The sequence below is a fragment of the Pinus tabuliformis genome, chromosome 9, assembly GCF_031772625.1.
Source record: "Pinus tabuliformis cultivar Carrire ecotype Pingquan chromosome 9, CPIR1, whole genome shotgun sequence".
In the NCBI taxonomy this organism is placed as follows: domain Eukaryota; kingdom Viridiplantae; phylum Streptophyta; class Pinopsida; order Pinales; family Pinaceae; genus Pinus; species Pinus tabuliformis.
This window is the reverse complement of record NC_142307.1, coordinates 1,682,648,056-1,682,654,055: the sequence shown is the minus strand read 5'-3', so window position 1 is coordinate 1,682,654,055 and position 6,000 is coordinate 1,682,648,056.

Here is a 6,000-nt window from a genome sequence, read left to right as displayed (position 1 = left end):
TAATGCAATATTTTCGCTTAAGTAAACTAGAATGATGTTCTTCTTTTCATAAAATGCAAAATGAATCTTTCACATAAAGCACTTTAATGAAAATTTTCACAATTCCGAATAAACAAGAATCAATCAAATCCAAAGCATTATGAATGAAACCAAAAACAACTTCTTCCCTAAATTGAACTAACCAAACAATGTAATCTATGCTTGGAAAGAGAAAAGAGACACTCAAAATAAGAGAACAAACAAGACTCTTTCACTCATTCCATTGAAAATGAAGCAAACAAAGCATCCTAATCACTTCTGGGAGGAAGAAGAGAGTATGAGGGTCAAGACACACTGGCACTGGAATAGGAGAAATTTTGATTTTTTTAACTTAGAGACCATAACGACTTTTGGGCAAAAGTAGCACTGATCGGTATGACCGACATGACTTTTAGCCTAAAGCTAGCACTGATAGGCCGGATCGGCGTGACTGTTTGGAAAAAATAGTGTTGATCAAGGGATTCAAAGAAAAAATAAAAAAGAACTTCACACAGAGCCAGGCTTAACACATCATAGGGTGGGTTAAAGCAAGCAAGCACACAAACCAAGCTAAATGAAGCTCTCTAGTCAGGTAGAATATGGTATAAAAGTCTTACAGGGTCGAAATCATGAGAGAAAAACACACTGGCCAAGATTGGGGACAAACCCCAATCTTCACTTACAGGCATCGGCATGACTTCCTAACTGACAACAAGTGCTAGAGGTTGGTTGGCATGGCTGTTCCTCAGTAAATTTCACTGATCGGTGGGAATGTGTTGGGTAGCAGAGGGCCCGCGTAACAGTTTTGGGGTTCAAAGTACGAAATTTTGGGAAAGATATGGTAAAGACTCCGCAAAGTGTGCAGAGCGCGAGTTGTAAATAATTTGAGTCAAAGGGTTGTCTGCCCAAGAAATAATATAGAATAATAGGAAGAAAGTTAGTCCACGGACCATAGGAAGGTATAAATAGAGTGAGGCTCTATGGGTAGAAAGTAGCTTTTTGGTATGTAATCTTGAATCTGATATGTAATGGGTAAAGTCTTGGAGCGTCTGTAAGTCTGAGTTGAGGGTATTGGGTAGTAGATAGAGGCTCTACAATTGTGTGCGCAGACCCCTGCAGCTGAGTGTGCAGGATGGATCTAGATGTATTGGTGAAGAAATTGAATAAATATAAGTTGATTTTGAAATTCTGTGTTAAATCTGAATTATCACGGATCTGGCTAATGTATGGTTAATATAACTATTTGATTTATGTGCGTATGTTTATGTTATGAACATATGTGAGTTTGTATCTATTTTAAGTGCGCAGACTGGTTAATTCAGATAAATGTTTGCTTAAAGACCATAAAAGGTAGATTGAATCTATAAACAACACATTAATAAGTATTAAGGAGTATTCTGGGGCTGGATCTGCGCGAAGTAGAGTGGCGCGAAGCCATGGAATGGTGCGTGAAACCAAACCTGGTTCCAACACCCTCCCCTGCTACCTTCGGTGAGACCTCAGTATGCGCTTTGCGGGTTGTTACCGAAAGGGCCGGTAGTTGCAGGATTTGTTGGGCTAAATAAATCTTTCGAACCTGGGTCAAGCCCCTATAACCAAAAAATGGATTCATTGCCGGGACTGAGATCTTCCTAAGGGGTGTCTGATGTTGGAACACTGGAACCCTACAAAGAAAGAGCTTGAAGAGTGGTGGGATCTGAAGCTCCATGAGTTCACGGTTCAGGAAAATAGAAACCCGCGGATATTGGAGGAAGATTGATTGGACCGCTATATACACACAAATATTCATGTGGTCTTCTTCACAAAATTTTCGGTAGAGTTGTACGAGTGGATCGTGAGGTTAGCTGATAGTGTGAGAAGGTGCAGATTAGATCAACCTATTGTGTGGAATCCCAAACTGGTGCGCAAGCTAGAAGCCACCAAAGATAAAATTGCACGTGTAATAGATCATTGGCTGGATCGGGTAATAGGAGGATTTATCACTAAGTTTGCAATAGATACAACTATGAGTTATAGTGAAGCGGAAAGGCGATTTCTCCAAGGACCGCAGGGTAAGTATATCAAATCATTGAACACTTGGATTAAGATGCTGTTGTGTGAAAAATAGATTATGCGCGTCTATTGATGTCTGGAGTAACGCAGAGTGGAAGAGGTTACCGAGGAATGGAAGGGGTAGAGAATAGTCCTCTGATTTCTATCTCATGGGAAAGTGAGGAGGAGCTCGCAAGGTTCTCACCGAGAAGTGCAGTCCGGTTGATCAAGGAGTGCTTCCCACTGATACCACCTCTAGCCACGCCACCACCTACTTCACCTACATCAAATCCGTCTACACCAACACCAACCCCAGCACCACCAAAAGTCGAGATGGCGAGTGCAGTCAAGCTGCCAATATTTAAGGGTGTAGGAAATGAGGAACCAAGGTGATTCTAGTTTGTGATAAGGTTGGTATGGGACGCCAAAGGCATAACAGATGAAAACATCAAAAAGGCTACCCTAGTTAGTGCACTGCAGGACTGCGCGTTGACGTGGTACATAAAGTACTCAAGCGATCACCCGAATGATGGAATAGTAGCAATCTAGGACGCATTAAACAAAGAATTTGGCTGACCAAAATCAGAAGCACAGTCGGTTATAGGGTTCAAGGAGATCACAATGTTGCCTGGGGAAACTCCATGGGATCTGGACCAGAGGTTAAAAAGCACCATTCACGAGGCTAAGATGACATTGACGGATGTGCAACAATGCGCATGGTTTGTGGCATCATTGACACCACATCTGAGGATAGCCCTATCACAACAAAATATCTCAACCCAAGCTGAAGTGTTAGAGACCGCAATGAGGCTGCATGAGACCCCGATACAAGATCCAGGGTTGGGAGTTCAGCAAATCCACGCGCAACTACAAAACCTGAGTTTGGAAATGCAAAGCTTGAAGCAAGACAGGGCTTCGACTGGAGGCGCATGCAAAGATAGGCTGTATTAAATGTAAAAGTCAAGGGCATGATAAGGACCACTACCCCATCTTCGTGAACTATCTGGTGGGATGGGGTCCGATGCCGTTAAAACTAGAGGTACAAGAAAGACCAGGTCCCACACTTGCGCTCTGGTGTGCGATTTGTCAAGTAGGGGGAAAACACGCAACAGATAACTACCACCTATTACAAAAGTATACCCAGACCCCGCAGCAGCTGTACTGCAACTTTTGTCGATCAGTAGGTCACGATGAGCGAACGTGTCGAAGTTATGACTTAATGATGGAAAGAACCCCAACCTACCAGGTGCAGATTGAAGCGCGAGGAGGATTTCAAGGGCGCGGTCGATGAAGAGGAATGGGGCCCAGGTGGGGCTACGGACAGCTGATCTGTTATAACTGTGGAGGGCTAGGACACTATGCTCACGACTGCACTAACCCGACCAGGATCTCTTGTCCCTATTGTGAGTAGTTTGATCATGAAATGGTAGATTGTCCAACGTTAATTGCCCAGATGCGGGAGAAGGGAGTGTTACAACCCACACCAACTCAAAATGTCTAGATGATGCGATTGGAACCACGTGAAGAGGACCCTAGTATAAACATGGTATTGAGGAGCGGCGCAACCACAGGAGGTGATATGCAGAAAGAGCTTGCAGAAGATGGGAAGAGGCATGATGCACCTACAAAGGAACCTGACTCTGAGCCAGAACAAGGGATGAGGATGCTTAAGGAAGCTCAGAAGAGCTTTGTGGAAGTCTCTACTCTAGGTAGGAGGGACCAAACAGAGCCAGGATTGGACCCCTCCATGATTACTACCTTTCTTGAAACCTGCATAAAGCTGCTGTGCGATAACAAAGCCATTAAAGGATTACAGGAGCTGATCACTAAGTGCACCAGGTCGGGCGAACCACGCGTAGTCCGGACACTAGGAAAACATGCCCTGCACACTAGACGAGAGATGAGAATGACAGCGCAAATCGACAAATACGAGATGGACCAGGTCATTCTGGATTTGGGTTCGGATGCGAATGTGCTACCTAAGAAAACATGGGAACGTATGGGTAAGCCCGCACTACAGTGGTCCCTGATTCAACTAAGGATGGCCAACCAACAAAAGATCTTACCGATGGGCCGATTGCAAGGGGTGACAGTGGACATTGAAGGCGTAAGTACGCAGACTGACTTCAAGGTAATAGAAATTGTTGATGATAGTAATCCTTACCCTGTGTTGCTCAGAATCGATTGGGCCATGGACATGAACGGGGTCATCAATTTAAAAAGGCAGAAAATGACGTTTGAGAAGAAGTCACTGTGGGTAATAGTTCCGTTGGACCCAGCTGAAGGAGAGTGCTACACTGAACTGGTGCGTGACAAGGAGAGTGACAATGAATTGGACTGCATCTATCAGATCACAGTGCAAGACCACGATCAGGTGAATCCCACAGATGATGGAAGAATCTCATGGGAATGTGATAGCTCCTGCACATCGGATTCAGATGAGGAGACTGAGTGATGGCAAAACCGATTGCATGAAGTTACAACACTTAATTGTAATATGATGATTAGATCGTTGCGACACATGACCACAGAAGAAAGACAATGGCCAGCGGATAATGGCGCAACGAAGGAAGGGCACTTTTTCAGCCTTGGTACCTTAATCGTAACACAAGAGTAGCCTGGTGCACCGGAGGAAGCACCGTGCACACCCAGATGGAGGGCGCAGAAGCTGAGATGTAGGAGGCGGTTCCAGGTACAGATTGGAGGACGTGCGTGGCAGCCCGTTGGTGTAGGGCGGTCATCCATCACCAACGAAGGGCACAGATGCACGTCACACGGGCATCAACCCAACTGGATCTGTGCGGAACGAGGGCTCGTGGGGCCGGGAAGGGAACTTTCTCCATGACCGGACGAACCATTACCCCTACAGTCTGTCCTACCTACGGGAACCTGCGCGAAGGGAGTCAACAATTATGGGAAGCCGTTCAGCGTGGTAAGATGAGACTTCGCGAGTTAGTAGAAGCGGGGGCCAGACTCTGAGAGAAAAGTGCGAGGCTGGATGAAGAAATTGATAAACTACAATTAGAAGTCACCCCTCCAAGCTACGCAAAAGAGCTAGTGAAGGAACCAGACATGGCTGGCTCTCCTATACTAGTCGGACAACCCGCGACCCTGCTAGCATGGTTGTGCCTGCACCCTAGGGCACACCAAGACACAGATCATGATACGCCATCAGAATGCAAATGGTGCTCGCAGCCCAGGTTAGTAGGGAAGCGGCAAGCTCGCACGACCAGTGCAACCACCTGACTATCTGTAGAAGGCTCAGTCCTAGCACTCCACGTAGTTGGAAGAGGGCGTGGGACTATAAAACAGGCTACAGAAAAGCTGCACATGGATGATCAACTACACAGGATGCACCCATGCACCAGGAGCTGCGATGCCGTGGAGAGGGAATGGAAAGCGACCATTGCAGGTACGGTTCATGATAAGATGTCCCAATTAAGACACGTTGGAGTGGGCAGCGGGAAATTAAGGCATAAGGGTAACTGCCAAAATCGCATTAATGAGCCACGAGGAGGGCGAACGACCGATTTTAAATTTGAAACCGTATATAACATGCAAGCAAAGGGACACAACACTAAGGTTGCTCAGCTGAAGATTAGAACGCCCTGGTTTCTGGCAAAGAAGAATGTAAAACAAATGGAGGAAAGCCTGTGGTTTCAGGCACTGCCAAAGGAGTACTAAGAGTCATTCCTCAGGACAAGAAACCCTACCGAAGTGAGTCCATAGAATCCCCCGCCACAGGCAGCCAAGCTCCCTAAATCACCCCAAACGCCATGGACCAAGAAGGAATCCCAGACTCCAGAACCAATAAAAAGGTCACCGTGACATCTGCACTTTAGTATGATCACCATGGAAGAAAAGGGAAAAATTGTCACAATTGAAAGTGACGAGGAGGAACTGGGCTCTCCAACATATGTTGAAGAAGTAAACCTTGATGTGGATACTATC